Below are 12,800 nucleotides of genomic sequence, written 5' to 3' on the forward strand. Positions count from 1 at the left end.
TTGACATGGTGGCTGCGATGGTGGCCTCAAGTATATCAGGGATCATGGAGATGGTGTGGGATCAGGCAGTGTTTCATTCTGCTGTGCATGGGCTCGCTATGAGTCAGAAACGACTCAACAGCACCTAACAACAACAAAAGTTTTAAATGGTGCACTGTTCTGAGGAGCATGATGAAATCTTGCTCTATCCTACTCTGTCCTGCCTGGATATGAACCATCTTTTGTCCAGCTATCCACACTGTAAATGTTACACACCCATTAGTCACTAGGTAGCTGTCTCAGTTATCAAATTAATTGACTGTCATGGTATCACAGTGCTTATATTCAAGAAACTCTTATTTTGTATATAAAAAAAAATTATTCTATTTTATTATTAGTTATTATTGTTAATTTCTTACTCTGTCTAATTTATAAATTAAAGTTTAATCATAGTATGTATGTATATGAGAAAATTTAGTATATATATATTTCAGTACTCTCTACAGTTTCAGCCATCAACTGGGGTCATTGGAATGTATCCTCCATGGATAAAGAGAGACCACTATGCTTGGATTCACAATTAATGCCCACAGAAGCAACAATTAAGAAATCAAACAATATATTGCATTGAAAAAATTTGCTACAAAAGATCTCTTCAAAGTGTTAAAAAGCAAAAATGACATTTTGAGATCTAAGTTGTGTCTTACTCCAGCCATAGAATTTTCAAACATGTCATATGCATAAGAAATCTGGACAATGAATAAGGAAGACTAAGGAAGAATTGATGCATTTGAATTATGGTGTTGATGAAGAATATTCAATATACCATGGACTTCCAGAAGAACAAACAATTCTGCATGGAAGAAATTTAGCCAGCAGATACATTAGAAGTAAGGATGGCAATGCTTTGTCTCATGTACTTTGGACATATTATCAGGAGGGGTCAGTCCCTGGAGTAGGTCACCATGCATGGTAAAGTAGAGTGGGTCAGTAAAAAAGAGGAAGATGCTTAACAAGATAGACTGACACAGTGACTGCAAAAATGGCTCAAATAGAGCAATGATTGTGAAGATGGCAGAGGATCAGGCAATGTTTTATTCTATTGTACATAGGATCCCTATACATCAGAACCAACTCAATGGCACCTAACAACAACAACAGTAATGCAAATTTGTTTGTTCTCAGTTTGCCATTATTTATGTAAACATACAATTTAATCTTAATTTATGATCGCTAAATGATTCCTTTCTGCCAGACACCAATTTAACTTTCAAGTTTTGTTGCTGCTGTCTCTATTTGATAGGAGCTCTGGTAGCATAGTGCCTAAGGCACTTGACTGCTAACCAGAAGTCTGGCGGTTCAAACCCACCAGCCACTCCTCGGAAGGAAGGTTGGGCAATCCTACTTCCATAGTGATACTGCCTCGGAAACCCAAGGAGGGGTCGCTATGAGTCGGGCAGACTCGATGGCAAATAACAACAACAACAACTATTTGATACTGTCTATAGCTTCAACAAATGCTTAGGAACTAGGTAACTAGAGGATATCTTTCATAAGGGTAACCACCTATTCATATTCTTTCTCTCATTATTGGAGTCTTTGGAAATTGAACTATTTCCAGGATAATTGCCTAATTTAATTAAAAGAGCAGGAGCTCTGGTAGCGTAGTGCCTCAGGCACTTGACTGCTAACCAGAAGGCTGGCAGTCAAACCCACCAGCCGCTCCTCCGGAGGAAGGTTGGACAATCTACTTCCATAGTGATACTACCTTGGAAACCTAAGGAGGAGTCGCTATGAGTCGGTCTGACTCGAGGGCACATAACAACAACAACAATTAAAAGAGCAAGGCAAAATTCATAAATGTTTATTTACTTATAAAAAAAGATAATTTCAAATTTCAGCACTCTACTAATTGAATGAGAGGCATTGATGGTTCAGTGGTGAAATTCTCACGTTCTATGCAGGAGACTTGCATATGATTCCCAGCTAATGTACCTCATACACAGCTATCAAACATTTGTCAATGCAGGCTTGTGTATTGCTATGATGATGACCAGGTTCCAGTGAACTTTCTAAGATGGGCTCGGAAGAAAGGTCTAGTGATCTAGTTCTGAAAACTAACCAATAAAAACCTTATGGGTCACAGTGGTCCAATACTAAACTGGTCATGGGATGGTGCAGGACTGGAAATTGTTTTGTGCTGCACTGCTTTGGATCACCATGACTTGGGGTCAACTAGATGGCAATTAACAACAACAACAATTGAATATAATTAATGAAGAAACAAATTTTCAATGAGTCAAATGTTAGGGGAGATATTTGTTAATTTCCATAGAATGTGTGCACAAGACTTCAGTAGAACAGGAAAAAAAGAGCCAATGCAAACAATAATATCAAAACATATATATACCTGATATTGCTGTAAGTATTTTTGCATATATTAACAGAAACTTCATTTGATCATATGGCATAGATTCTAGTTTACCTGTTTATACAAGTGAATTAAATAAACTTCCTAAGATCACACAGCTAGTAGATTATAGAAAGACTTTAAATCCATGAAATCTGGCTCCAAAGCCCATAAATTTCCGTACTACAATATTTTTCCTTTCATAGCAAAACAATTATAAAGGTCTGTGATCAAAACTTTCACTTAGTAGGGTAGGACAAGCTTGATTTATATTGCTTGAAATAAATGAATGGGATATCCTTATATTTGCTTTTTCAATGATGATTGCTGTAATCCAGACCCAAATAAAGAACTCTAGAGACCATGCATGTATTTTGCTTGTCTCATACAACTTTAAGGAGCTACAGTGGTATAGTGGTTAAGGCATTTGTCTGCTAACCAAAAGTTTGGTGGTTCAAACCCACCAGTTGCTTCCTGGAAGAAAGATGAGGCAGGCAGTCTGCTTCTGTAAAGACTTAGAGTCTTAAAAACCCAATGAGGGTTGCTATGAGCTGGAATCAACTTGATAACAGTGAGTTTGGTTTTTAATTTTATACAACTTTCAGTCTTATTAAGCCACAATGTCATTAATATGAGTTGAGCATCTCAACTTATATTAATAACTGAAATTCTTACTTAGTTGTCTTATTACATTATTCAATTCCAAGACACCATCAATTATAGAACAACTTCTGGGTGGGGAAGGTGTTTAACTGAAATAGTAGGAGCTCACAGAATCTATGGTCGAGGCAAATTTTGGAAATGGTAAATCACCAAATGCTAACTAATCAGAAACACATAACATTATAGTTTGTTGGTGAGTTGTTGACTCTCAGGGGTTGTCCATAATTTTACAGTTAAGAATGTTAAGGAGTTGAAAAACTTACTCATATTCCCTGTTGTTGGTGAAGCCAGGAAGGTTGAGCATAGAGTTAGCAGAATCAAGCACTATGCTATGCTATTATAAGAAAGTGGGGGATTTATAGACAGGGGCCAGGAAGTTGATGCGGTTAATTTCTAAAGGCTTCAATATCCTCTAGGACTCTAATGTAGCAGGTGTTTTCTTCCGTAAGAGATTGAGGTCTGAGAGAGAGACTTTACAGGGATGTATTATTTATTTATTTTGTTACCAGCAGCACTTAGCAAACTTGTAAAATATATTTAGAGGATAACAGGAGATAAAGATTTTGAGGAAGAATGATTTACATGACCAAAACAACATCCATGAAAAACAAAAAAGAGAAGCTTGTAGATGACTGTTGAAACAATGGATCACAGAGAAAAAGTTCCCTGTGTGAGTCCAAGATGTAATTTAGTTCACATTTAGTTACTATTAACTATGGGACAGTTGGGGAATCTAGGGCTTTGGAGAGTGAAGTCTGAGTGTTCTGATTAAGAATGTGATGGATAAAGGAAAAATTAGAGAATAGAGCTAATTTAATCTTGAAGACAGAGCACTTTGTGAGTGGAAGACTAATTTGTGGTGTAGACATCATATTTTAAAGCCAGGATCTCATCTCCAGGACTACAGAATATACACCTAGAGCACAGTTGGTCTGCAAGCTCTTACATGAATGGGTCAGGGTTAGGACAACAATCTATGCACTATGATAACAAGCTTTTCTGACAGACAGACACTGCAGGCCTTTCACTTCAGGTGAAATGTCAGAAATTTTTGGATTTAGTTGTAGGCTATTGTGCATATCTGATAGGATTGTAGTAGTTTATGACTTGTAATAGACAGGAACACTATGCAATGTTTCCTATGAAAAGTTTTAAACACAGGACAAATTGTCAAGATCATCTTAATATAAATTTATCTTCTGATTGGTTGTTAATCCTTCTACCAAAATCAAGGACCAAAAGAGGACTTTTTCTTTCTTCAGACTTACAGTATTTTAGCAAATTCTACTTTATTTTTTTTAATAGTTTAAGAACCTCCCTAAATATATTATAAGAAATTACTTGACACAGCTATATAAAATAGTTATGCCAAAGAATTACACAGTATAGGATGGTCCCAGATTCAGTTGTTCATTTGCTTCTCTACTAATAGACTAATAGACTGAGGAGCTCTGGTAGCGTAGTGCCTAAGATATTTGACTGCTAACCAGAAGGCTGGTGGTTCAAACCCACCAGCCACTCCTCGGAAGGAGGCTTGGGCAATCTACTTACATGGTGATACTGCTTTGGAAACCCAAGGAAGGGTCGCTATGAGTCGGGTCTGACTCGACAACACATAACAAAAACAACAACTAATAGACTCATATTTTGATACCAAGCCGAACCCTGATTTATTGCTCCTACCTCTTAAATATCTCAAAGGTTTTAATTTTTTCCATCCTTATTGTCACCCCCTTGGTTCAAACAGCCTGTATCCCTTGAATAGAGTTCTGCAACAGCTTTCTAACTGGTCTCCCAACTTGTTATCATCTTCCTATTCTTTCTCTACATCACAACTAATGGAACCTTTCTAATGCACAAATGCAATATTTCTGCTTGAAGTCTTTCAATTTTTCCCCTTTTCCATAGTAAAAGAAAGCAGGCAGACTTTTTTTTTTTATCATTAACCTCTCTTTATTTGTCTTGTCTTCTTTCTTTTGACAAAAATATCCTTGTCTCTAGAACTCTGACTAGAAAACTCTTCTGGTCCACACCTATCACATCTCCTGCAACATGGATGACTCCTTATTCCTTCTTCAAGTTTCAATGAAGTCTTTAAGACTTCACTTTGTATGAAAAAATTGTCATTCCCTTTCTGGTGGTACAGAGGTTAAGGCATATGGCTGCTAACCAAAAAGTTGGTGGTTAGGCCTGCCAGTTGCTTTGCAGGAGGAAAATGAGGCAGTCTGCTTCCATAAAGGTTTACAGTTTTGGACCCAATGGGGATCATTATGAGTCAGAATTGACTCAATGGCAGTGAGTTTTTTAAAAAACTACTTAAGGGAAATCTCACTGCCATCAAGAGAGAAGATCTGGAGTTGAATAGAGCGTGTCCTTGGACCTGAGATCCCAGCGCTGGATGTTCTTGGTAGAAACACTCCATCAGAGATGCCTGGCTAAGAGACATCTGCAGTGGAACCAAGAGGCACGAGACAGAGCCAGTGGGCTTGCCTGGCCCACAGAGGGAGAAAGCTGAGTGAGTTTGGGTAGAACACTTTCTGTCAGAGTGGGGTGCACATAGGTGTACCTACCAGCAGAACTAAAAGAGCTTTGTAACACACATTGGAGCAGGGCAGAGGACAGGCCAAGAGGTCAAAAGGCCAGAGAGGCATGCCTGAGGGCATAGCAAGAGAGCCTGACCTGATAGAAGAACTGTGTCTGAGTGTGCTCCTAAACCAGAGTAATAGCCTGTTATTTCCCTAATAAATCCCCATAATCATGAAAATAAATAAATAAATAAATAAAATACTACTTAATTATCTCTTATTTATGCTCCCAAGCACTCTGTACTTCCTTCCTTCTTATTTACACCTATCAAAAGATTTTTAACTCACCTACTTCTTTCAACAGAGTGTAATCTGTTTTAGGGCATGGTTCACATCTTGTTCATGGTTATATCAACGGTGCATGGCCTAGTTCATGGCACATAGTAAATAATCAGTACCTGCTAGGTGTACTGAAAGAATTTGACATCACTCCACAGATTGCTTTTTGAGTTCTCTGGGATAAAGAGGACATAGAAGGTCAATTTTAGATAGCTTTCCATGAATAAAACCTGGATTTATCCTGAAATAACCAGAAAGGTGTCTGATATGTTAATCTGATTACTGTGTCTCCTTCAGTCAGAAATTTCCTGATCCAGCTCTTCTGAGACATTGTGCCTATCAGAAATGTCGAATGTGTGCTTCTCACTTGTTCAGAAATTTTCTTGAACCAGATCTCCAGAGATGTTTAGCCTGTCTCTTGCTTTTAACTGCCCTTATTCTTGGGTTTCACCTTCTGAAGCATTACATTTTCCTGTGGTTGACACACTCATACCCATATGGACTGTTTTTTCCTCTAAGTATTAATCTTCTTTCTGGTCAAATCTGGATCATCAAAACTTCCACTTAAAAATTTCCTTCAGTGTAATGAATATAAAGCAAAATAGAGTATGAAATATATGGATATTTTGGGAGAGACATATGTAATCTCCCGATTAGCAGTTATAGAATGAAATGTGTGGTAACTAAGCAGTAAGTATCACAGAAAGAGAAAGCAGAAAGTTTGTAACAGCCATTTTATTCCACCTTATAAATGAATAGCTATATTAAAGCATCGATGAATTTTTACCAATGATAAGTCAAATTCCAAGCAAAGTGCTGCAAAATTTTAAAGGCTTTATAGTTTATTTTTAAACACTGATTTAATATTTTTTTTAAAAAAAATGAAGTTATATAGCCTCTATTCCCCTTCATTTATAGGCAGAACTTATAATGAAGCTGTTTTGAGTGAGATATGCAAGAAACAAGGTCATAATTTTATATAAGTAGAATTTTTTCCTCTTCTATCATTGCTATCCTCTTTATTTCCTCTCAGATAGCCCTTGGGTAAACAACGAGGAACATCAAGAAGCCTGGAGAAGACAGATAACAGCATCTGATTACTCTAGGGTTAATCATTAGCAACATGGTTGTACTAGTGACATTGTTTATAGTGTTCAATTAAATGCCAATTTAATGACACTCCACGTTTAAACAGCAGTCTTGAGCCTTTGTATAGTTCCAGCCCAGAGGATTGACCAGCTGTCCAGCCTTGCTGACCCTCCACATGCCTTTCCATTTATGTTTCAAGGATGCAGGTAATTGCTAGTCCTTAAGGAGACTCAAACAAACTATTGTCTGGCTGTATCCACGATCCCTTTCTTAATAGGAAATGAATTGACCACTCTTAATAGAGCCAAATGCCCAACAGAAAACTGGATTTGGGAATTAATATAGTTGGAATTTTGTTTCATGAAACCTTGGCTGAATATCCTACTCTAGATTTGCAGCTTTTTTATTGTGTTGCATTTTGAGAAGAATGAGAGCTGCATTATCACTGACTAAGCAGCTGCAGGGTTATCTCTTCCACCCAACCAATTCACTTGGGCTTTTGAAATAAGGTTTTTTCAGACCTGAAAAATATTCCCATTCCAAGAGAGAGAGCATACAAACTGACCGCTTGCTAATATCCAACTATGATGAGACTGCCAGCTTCTGATAATTTGCATCTAAAGAAACCAATTTGAATCAAAGTGCTGCTACCAATAAACTTCTATAAATATATGATGACTTTGCTCTTTCAAATATCCTGAGGTGAAGGAAAATAAAGTTAAGGTCATTTTCACCCCACTGCTTCACTTGGCTATTTTTTCAGATACATTTTAGAGATAATCTGAGATAAGAATGTATCTTGAGGAAGCCAGGAACACTTACCCCCTCCCACTTCTTTCAACACATATACTAGGAAAGAGCTTACTATGAGCCAAACATGGTGTTTTCCTTGATAACACAGAAAAACAAGAGATAGTTTGTTTATCAGAAGACTTCACAGTCAAGCAGCAAAGACAGAGGAATAAACAAGAAGACCATGCAGTGTGAGTATGACTATGATACCAGTGGTACGCACTGGGTGATATGAGAACACAGAGAGAGACCCTCTTCTCAACAAAAGAGGAAATACAATAAATAAATAAATGAATAAACCATTTAATATACACAAAAGTTGAATCATGGTAAATTGGCAGTGATCCTCAGCTTTTGGTTTATATAATTATATTGTCAGTGTTGTGGTTGGTCTTAGGCACCAAATGGTAGGTTATAGTTATTTAACCAAACACTAATCTAGCTGCTGCTTTGAAGGTATTCTGTTTATGTGATTATCACATACAATTTGTGGGATTACCTTACATAATGTGTGTGGTCTTCATCTAATCAGTTGGTGGTTTTAAGAACAAAAACAGGTTTCTTGGAGAAGAAATTTTGTCTACTACAGATGACTGCAGGACCAGATCCAACTGAGTTTCTAGCCTGCAGGACTTGCATATGGATTTCAGACTTGCTAGCCCACACAATCACATGAACCAGTTCTTTAAAATAAATCTGTGTATATACATTGTGTCCTTTTCCTATTTATTCTCTTGTTTCTTCTTCTAGGAGATCATGACTAGTAGAGTCAGCTTCTCGATTACAAATTTTTAAACGTACTACAAATCATTTACCAGAAAATTCTGTACTAAACAATAGGAATAATAATTGTATCAACCTGCATAATGCTTTGAGGATTAAGTATCTTATTTCAATTCCTGAGCAGAGAAACGTTTGGCATATGGCAATAGTAAGCATTTTATGTAATTAATCAGTAATTTTTGGCAATGAAAATGATCATTTTTTTTAAATTCAGAATATGGATATATTTTCTCTCATTAAAGGGAAAACATATGTATCCATATATATGAAAAAGAATGTGAAAAATAATATATATGATATAAATAATGTGAATAATATATCAGATATTAACATGATAGGAGACTTCTCAAGAAGTTCTACTTTGTGGCAAACCACTTTTCTGAGAAATTATCTTTGGTTAAACTATAAGGAGAGGTCAAATATATTTTAGCACACTGGTTTACTATGTATACTTATTTGTTTTCTATCACTTCAATTTATTCAAGTGAGGATTTAATTAAATGTTTCTTACTTGAATAAATAATTTGATAAAATGAAATATGCGATGGCTAGTGACCAAATGGCACTGTCTTTGGTGTTGGCTCAAAGAATGTAATGCTGACTCTTATTTGCATTGTATAATTAGAATTGTAAGAGTGGAGCATAAAAATCTGATATATATTTTTCCATTAGAACTTCAGGTCAATGATGTGAATTAATAATATTACTTAATTTGTGAGAGATCATCATCGTCAACCCATTTAAGATTTTACTCTTGTTTTAAATTAATTTATTCCAAATTCTGTTTTCAATATCTTTTTTTGGTTACCATGCTAATAAAGTTAATTAAGTACTTTGAATTTGTGTATATCCCTGAATAATGTCCAGTATTTTTGTTGTTATTTTTCTTGTGCTGTGCTGTAATCTAATCCTCTTTGGTTTGTATCTAATCATATTATTACATATATATTTTGGATTCCAATTGATCGATAATTTCCATAAAATAGAGTTTAAAATATGATAGCTGTGTTGTGGGATATTTGCATTCTTAATTTCATTAAATATTGTTAGCCAGCTCTCTGGGATGGCTTCAGTGGTTTTCACTCATTCCAGAAGTGCATGGTAGATTCTATCAACCTATCAATTACAAAATAATTTTGAACAAAAAAACTCATGTGTAAATTTCAGTAGAAATCTCTGCATAGTGCATGATATGAAATTTAACCAAAACAAATTGATATGTTTTGTGATAAGGAGATGCTCAATAAATATGTGTTGAACAAGTTAATGATATGTTTTGTGATAAGGAAATGCTCAATAAATATATGTTGAACAAGTTAATTAAGTACAATGGACTTCTATCACTTATTAGCTATACCACCTTAAAAAATTATTGAATATCATTGTTCCCTCATCTATAAAATGGAATAACAATATCAATTTTATTGGATTGTTAGAAAGATTAAATGAGATAGTTCTTAGTCACACATTCAGAACTATCCTAATAAACCTTAGATAATATATTATTGTTATTGTTATCATTATTCCTTTCCAATGGTGACATAAAAGTTCATACATAACTGTAGTTAAATTAAGCCAGTTTTGAAAATAAAGGCAAACTCACACAGTGTCTCTCCATTGCTATGTTCCAATTAGTACATATCTTTTTTTTTTTTTTTTTAATACTTAAACTTCATAGAATGCATGCTACACTGAATATATTTCTCATCTGATGTTTCTTTACATAAGACATTTTTATATTTACATTCCCTAAACTATAAACAAGGAGCTCTGGTGGCGTAGTGGATAAAGCATTTGTTTGCTAACCATTAATTCAGCAGTTCATACCCATCAGCTGCTCCATGGAAGGAAGATAGAGCAATCTACTTTTTTAAAGATTTACAGCCTCAGAAATCCAATGGTGGTTGTTTGAGTTGGAACCAACTCGATGGCAGTGAGGTTTTTTTTTTTTGTTTTTTTTTTTGTAAACTATAAACAACACTCTAGTAAATACAAGATGCATGAAAATGCCTGAGTAACATTTCAAACACTATCAATAAAATATGACAATATCACATCTAGATATTTTGAGAAGAGCAGTTTCGGATTGTTTTGGTTCTCTGGTGTTGCTATAACAGAAATACCATAGGTGGATGGCTTTAACAGAAATAAATTTATTTTCTTATAGTTTTGGTGGCTGGAAGTCTGAGTTGAGAGTGCCGGTTCTAGGGCCTGGGTGGAGGTCACTCAATCTTGGGCTTCAGCTCTGTCCTCCTGGCTCAGGAGAGCAAGCTAGAGGTTTCTCATTACTCATGCAGCTACAGAGGCTGACAGTTACAGATCTCAAGATTGGAAGGCAGTATAGCTAGCTCTAGCTGCTGAGGGTGATGAATCCATCATCGGCAGGTAAAACGGTAGGTTGTTAGCTTACAGGCTGTGAAGTCAAGAAACACAAGATCAGCAGGAAACATGGCAGGCCACTAGATCAAGTCCAGGGACTTGGAATGATGACAGGCCAAATACAGGATCCCAAAATAAGCAAAAACCAGAGACTTTTCCCAAAATGTCTCTATGTATATTGGAAGGAAGGGACACCTCGAAGACAACTCCTCTTTAACTAATTAGCTGCTCACAGCATATCATCATGGAGGTGATTACATCAATTTCAATCTCATATGGGGAATAACTACATCTAGCTGCCAAGCCACTCAACATCACCCCCAGCTAATTTGACACATAACCTTAAAAACTACAAGGAAGTATCACCAAAGGATACACTTTGTGCACTGGGGGTGTTTCTGTCTCTCAGAGGCATTTGCAGTATTATACTCCTTGTAGACCATTCTCTGCCACCATAGACTTGTCCTTAAGATATTTCCAGTGTATCTTTCAAAGTTAACTCTCATTTTAAGCTAATATTATATGATGATCACCCTAAATCATTAAGAAAGTCTACAGAAGAAAGCAAGTAAATGAGAAAAACAATAGTATCTTGGAACAGACAATTTAATAGACAAAAGCAACTGTTTATGCTAACCATATCATTTATTCCAAGAACAGGAAACAGACCTTTAGTCATTTTATAAACAAATGTGCTAATATAGGAGGTTTTCTGGTGTTTTATTTATACTTAAGAAATAAATTGGGTGTTTTCATTGAGTGCATCTGGGTTTTACACACGCTACAGTTTATAAAGTGTGGAGGACCTCCTTAATGAAAAGAATACAAAATTGTCTCATATTTCTGAAGGTTATAGAATTCATTGCTAAGATTCTTCCCAGGATATTGAAAAGGGCTCATGCAAGTCAAGGGCCTGGAAAGTTAAGCTTTACCAGCTTCGTGATAGAATTCTATTTGCATTTGGGATTGATAGGTAATGAATACATTTTAATCTGTCTCTTTCAAAAATAAGTTTACAGCATTTTGGCACAGAACATCTGATTTTCAGGAATGGATTATTGACTGATACTAAGCAGCAGATTTCTATACAATGATAAGAGATAAAGCTATGGAGATAATTGAATGGGAAAACAAAAGTCAGAAAACAAAACAAAAACCCACTCTGATAATCATTAGCAAAAGCTTTCTCTTTAGTGCTTTGTTTCTTGATGTGGTAAAAAACTACCAATTCACTTTCCTCTTACTCATTTGTTGTAAGTGTATCAGCCCTTGTATTGTCAATTTAAGTGACCAGCTTGTATTTGTAGGAAACAATCACAAGGCAAATTTTTTGTTGTTGTTGCTCCCCATTTTCCTTAAAATCTACTGTGTGAATTCGTTTTCCTAACGCTGGATAAAAAATTACACAGATTTCATGACTTTTCTTAATATTATTAAATATTAAAAGTTATGTAGTAACTCTGATGGCATAGTACCTAAGGTATTTGACTGCTAACCAGAAGGCTGGCAGTTCAAATCCACCAGCCTCTAAAGAAGGTAGATGGAGCAATCTACTTCCATAAGGACTTACTGCCTCAGAAACCCTGTGGGGTGGCTATGAGCCAGAATCAACTTGATGGAAGTGTTTTTTTTTTTCTGTAGTTACTTTGAGCCATAATTCAGAGGTACAGTTTATCTTCTTATTTCTAACTTATTCCTTCTATTGCATTTCTTTATCACACTATGAACATTTTGTCAATTCTTGCAAATTTGGAGAATGGGGCAGGATAATAGATAAAGGAGCAGAAAAGTTCTGACTTGACTGGTATTACTAAGGAGCTCTGATGGGATAAAAATAGGAT

Source organism: Orycteropus afer, unplaced genomic scaffold (genome assembly GCF_000298275.1).
Source record: "Orycteropus afer afer isolate SDZICR_OR568_19922 unplaced genomic scaffold, OryAfe1.0 scaffold00523, whole genome shotgun sequence".
Taxonomy (NCBI): domain Eukaryota; kingdom Metazoa; phylum Chordata; class Mammalia; order Tubulidentata; family Orycteropodidae; genus Orycteropus; species Orycteropus afer.